The sequence below is a fragment of the Miscanthus floridulus genome, chromosome 9, assembly GCF_019320115.1.
Source record: "Miscanthus floridulus cultivar M001 chromosome 9, ASM1932011v1, whole genome shotgun sequence".
Taxonomy (NCBI): Eukaryota; Viridiplantae; Streptophyta; class Magnoliopsida; order Poales; family Poaceae; genus Miscanthus; species Miscanthus floridulus.
In genome coordinates this window covers 82785339-82790934 of record NC_089588.1, presented here as the reverse complement: position 1 = coordinate 82790934, position 5596 = coordinate 82785339, and the positions used below count along the sequence as shown (strand labels likewise).

Below are 5596 nucleotides of genomic sequence, written 5' to 3'. Positions count from 1 at the left end.
TGAGTGGGAATGGTGGAGATTTGGAGGTCATAATGGAGGCTAAGTGGAGATGGAGGTGATGGTGGTAGGTCCTAGGTGTCTGTTGGTCCCGGTGCCCGTATTTCTACTATATATTCGGGTATATATATGCAATAAAAAATATTTTAGGAAACTATGAAATATAAGAAGATGAATGATGGTATTTTTAATTTTTTATGCCTCCACAACAAATATTTCTTTATGGGGTTTTTATGCTCGTAAAAATTATTTATATGGGGCTTGAATTTATAATGCCATGATGAGAATTTTTATTTTATAATGCAGGTGTTGAAAAGTAAATATGCCAAAGTAAAATATAATGCAAAAAATTATTATAGATAACTATCGAATTACCTCCCAGCGAGGGTTCGTAATTTTAAGTCCACCAAACCAGACTTCTTCATTCGTGTTTATTCTTCGGGTGCGTCCTTCTCTCCCGAAGATGGAGACCTTGATGGATGAACTTGTTTCTTACACCATTCCAAATTAGAGCATTGTTCTGGTCTTGGCTTGAAGGCGAATCGCTCTTCCTTGCCATTGATATGGAATTTGATTTCTCTGTCTCTGACATCAATGTGCGCATTTGTAGTACTCCAGAAGGGTCTCCCAAGTATGAGGGGTGTCTTCATGCCCTCCTGCATGTCAAGTACTACAAAATCCACAGGAACAAAGAAATTTCATATTTTTACCAAAATATTCTCGACTGATTCCTGCAGGGTAGCAGACCGATTGGTCGGCTAGTTGCAAACACATCGACGTTGGTGTGAGTGTTGAATAGTTGAGCTTGTCGAAGACCTTCTTGGGCATAACACTAACGCTTGCTCCAAGATCGCATAATGCATTCTCAAAGTTCTGGCTTTCGATGGAACAATCAATAGTGGGACACCCTGGATCCTTCTTCTTGATAGGTGATCTATTTAGGATGGTTGCACTACACTCCTCCGTTAACTTGATTACTTCAGTGGTGGGCAGTGGTATTTTGTTGTTGAGGATGTCTCTAAGGCACTTCGCATAGGTAGGTACCTGTATGGCATCTAGTAGAGGAATATTGATATATAACTTTTGAATTACCCCTACAAACTTACCAAACTATTCATCCATTTTGGCTTTTCGATTTCTACATGGAAACGGTAGGAAGGTAGTGTCATGAAAATCTTGTTGTAATTCTCGCTCTTGTGGCTCAACTTATTTAACTTCATCATTTCTCTTCTCCTCTTCCTGCATTACTACTTGTGTCTTACCTGTCCTTGTCGGATATGGCGCATCACAAGTAGACTTGCCACCTCTTGTGTTTATAGCGTTGACCTTTTCAAGGTTAGTAACAAAAGGTAGAGCAGCGGCCACTAGGCTAATTGAGATTCTATTTTTTTATTATAGCTAAGTTGGTCTTTTATGGCAGAAGAAAAACTATCCATTTTAGTATTTATGTTTTCTAGGACCTTATCATTAAAAGCAAGATTTTTTGAAATATTCTAATTAATCCTACCTTGTTCTAAGATTAAGTCTATTAAGGATGGTTGCTTGGGATTAAAAGAATTATAATTGTTACCTGGGTACTTACCTTGGTAAGTTGACCGTTATTGTTGATTCTATCCTTGTCTCTGTTGTTGTGAAACTAAATTGTTGCCAATGATGTTTACATCCTCTTGATATTAAGGGAATTCAACCCTCAAATATTCTCAACATGTGTTTTGAGCATTGAAAGCATCTTGAATGGCCTGATGATCTCCCTTGTAATTGTCTCGCTGTTCGAGCCAATTTAACAGTACGTCCATCTTGGTTGATAGTGCACACACCTCTTCTTGTACTTCTTCGCTTTTATTGCATGATTGAATGTTGCATTGAGACCAACCTTGATTAGAGGCTATCTTTTCCATAAGACTTTCAGCTTTTCTAAGGGTGAGTGACATAAATGATCCTGCAGTAGTGGCATCAAGATGTTCCTGAGGTTTCTGAGTTAATCCATGGTAGAAACTTTGCATGAGCAACCAATCTTCCATTCCATGATGAAGACAATCTGAAACATATTCTTGAAAACATTCCAATGCTTCTAGAATGGTCTCTCCCTTCTACTGTTGGAAATTGGAAATCTTTCCTCTTAAGGCATTGGTGTTGCCTACAGGGAAGAATTTTTCTAGGAAGGCTTTTGAACATTTTGCCCATGTATTGATGTTATCTTTGTTGGTGTAGAACCATTGTTTCGCCTTTCCCACTAGTGAGAATGAAAACAAGCAAAGTAGTATGATGTCCTGAGCAATGTCCTTGATGACGACAGTGCTACTCATCTCTAGAAAATTCTAAAGATGAGCACTAGCATCTTCATATTCCTTTCCGCTGAAAGGGGTAGCTTCCACCATGTTGATGAGGCTTGGCTTGAGCTCAAACTCAAGGTTATCGGTTTTGAGTGTTGGTCCTGTGCGAATGTTCTCGATGCTCGGAGCAAAGAACTCATGCAGAGTCTTGTCAGCCATAGCTTCAGAAACTAGTGTTAAGCTTCCTTTTGATTGGGTTGATTCTGATTGGAAGTGTTGGTGAATCACAACCAATTCTACAATACCCTATATAAGATATGAACTGTCACACCCAATTTTAAGGATAAAATTGAATGCATAAAGCTCGTGTGTGCCCAGGGATCAGTCACACACATAAGTCGACAAATTATAAAAAGTATCATCATAGTGTATCTTACATCACAATTAATAACAACACATAGTCTTACACAACACAGCGGAAGATAAAATGATAACTCTCTCGTGGAACTCCATCACAGGGAAGGTCAACTGGTTGACCACAAGCCTAATAATCCTCAGGAAACTCCTCATACCCGTTGTCATCTGTTACCCATCCGAGGATTTTTATCCAAATATAGAAAGTAAACAAGCGTAAGTACTTCCCGTACTTAACAAGATAACACGGGGTTATGAAGCTCAAAAAGGATGACACATGGTTTACTATAGTTAGCACTTTTAGTAAGTCCAGATTTTATTATCAAGTATAATCAAGTTATGCTTAAGCTCCCATTTAAACCCACATAAGCAAATATCAGAATCATTTGCATCATATTATCATCGTATACCATCATAAATGAACCACAATGAGTAACCAATTATTCTGTGAGTTTTCCGGGCCGCTCGTGACCGTGAGCACGGCTGTTATAACAGTTTGTAACCCTCTACAGAGGTGGTGCACATTCAGCGCGAGTCGTGATTCCCATACGCTCGGGTTAATTACTCCCATGTCACTGCCAAGGTGAGCGGGCAGGGTACACTATGAAGCCATTTCATAGGTTTCTCTAACAAGTTAGGGCCGCTAGGTTTCCTTCGGCAGGCAGATGTAGGAACCCCCCTTTCCTATGGCACATATCCATCACGTCTATACACATAGGAACAGAGGCAGCCCTATACCCAACGTGGCAAGCCCCTTTTTTGCCATAAAGGTAACCTCTAACAAGCTAGAAAAGGTCCTATTACTGAGCTAAAGTCAGAGCCATATGACTCTCACGGTTGCACTGTCAGTCCCAGCTTTTGCCGACAGATAAGTCCTTATGGAGGGCTTAGGGAGCAACATGATCAAAAGTCATTTGCACCTTCGCCCTATGGATCAGTTGTTATAAAGCATGTTTTACTTTTAGTTCCATAGAACCATTAACCATTATATAGATCATGTTCAGTTAGAGCGCTAGCAATCTACCCATATGCAATTAACCCATAGGAGTCAAGGAAACATGTCATCAAATGACTAGGATGTCCTTATGGTTATCAAAGTTAGACACATGCACATGAGTAAATGATTAAAGTGAATAGGACATCAAGGTAGGCCCATGCTATACTTGCCTTGGTTAGCAAACTCCTACTGATCCTGCTGGTCGTCAAAGTACTCCTGGTCACCAACGTTCTCCTCACCGTCTGAACACGACCAACACAGCAACATACAACATTCCAGGAGCATTCATGCAAAGCAAACAATACTATAGTTAGAACAGTACACCAGCAGTATAGAAAACAAATTAAAATGTTTATGAAAAGATTCTACATCTCGCTACGATCACGGCAACGCGAAGTTCACGAAAAACGGAGCTAATACGCGAAAGTTATGATTTAAACGGGATTTCCTATAGCAATTTATTTAATTAAATCTAACCATGAAATTTAAAAGTTGCAAACATGATTAATAGTGGTACTAACACAAAGGTTATGAAATTACGAAACTAACGCAATTTGAACGGGTCAATTCGGAGCTAAAACGAAGTTTTTATGAGCAAAACAAATCTAGTGGCATTTCTTTAAATACTGAAAACGTATTTTGGACTAAAACAATATACTTTATGTTTTCAAAACGAGAAAGCGTACTCTAGAAATGTGCTTTGGACTGTAGGTTAGGACTTTGAAAAACTCAGGGTCTGATTAGCAATTATGCCAGGGCGAAAGGGTATCAGCCATCGGTGGCCGTTGGATCAAGAACGGATGGCTCAGATTAGAGAGGGGAAGAGAGAGAAAGGGAGGCGCTGGCCAGAATAGTGTGGCCGCGGCAGTGCAACCATTGCCGGCGGCGAGGTGGTCACTAGCGCGCATGGAACTTGGCCTATGGGCCACGGTTCGAAGAACCAAGGGCACCGGGAGAAAGAGGGGGAGCAGGGGACCTCGGCCAGGCCGATACGGCGGTCGGAGGATGCGGCCGAGGCGGCGGTCGCCATGGCCGACGGCCAGGAGCTATCGGGCGCACGCGAAAACGGTCATACAAGCCATGAAAATAAAAAATAACGGCATGGGGAGGTAGAGGGAAACAAGGGGGTTCTCACCGCGGGGGAAAACAGACGGAGGCGGCTCGGGGACGGCTGTCCGCGTGGAGGGGCGGACAGCGGATCCCGGCGATGTGCGTGCGGCTTCATCGTGCATAGGCGAGCGTGGAATTGGAGCGGGGATGAACAGCAGGGAGGGGCGGCGGGGTCATGGCTCGCTTTTGTAGAGGCTGAGCGCGGGGGTGGGGGGGGCGGGGGCACTCCCACGATGTGGACGTGGACTTGGGCGTGGAGCGGCAACGGTTGCGCCAGGACTGGGTGCGGCGGTGGCAGGAGGAGGGGGACGGTGCTGACGCGCGGGGCTGGGTTGGCAGCGGCTGATGCACGGGGAAACGGTGCGACAGCGGTTGTGCCCAAGCTGGCCGGCCCAGGAAGGGAAGAGGGGAGGACGAGCGGGCCATGGGGAAAAGGCATGCGGGCCGAATGAGGAAGAGAGGGGAGAGAAGAAGGAAATTATTTTTCTTTTTCCAAATAAATTTTCCAAACTCATTTTCAATTTGAATTTGAATTCAATTCAAATTTTAGTCAAAGCTAATCATTACAAAAACAAATGTGCAGCAGCATGAATGCATCAACATGTTTCTATCCTTATATTTACTTTTAATTTCATAAAAATATTATTTCCTAAATTTGAATGCACATATAATTGCATAAAGAAATCAAACTTACTTATTTTAAAAGAATGAGAATTTTTGGATGTTACAATTCTACCCCTCTTAAGATGAATCTCGTCCTCGAGATTCAGGGTGATTGCTTACTCAAACAGTTGTGGATAAGACT

General features: G+C 42.4%; 1 non-coding gene across 1 annotated transcript; it reads left to right on the top strand.

Moving 5' to 3' along the window:
- The first annotated feature begins 2017 nt into the window (after positions 1–2017).
- LOC136484662 (small nucleolar RNA R71) lies at positions 2018–2124 on the top strand. The gene has a single exon (XR_010766161.1). It is a non-coding gene; the product is annotated as a small nucleolar RNA R71 (small nucleolar RNA).
- The last annotated feature ends 3472 nt before the right edge of the window (positions 2125–5596 follow it).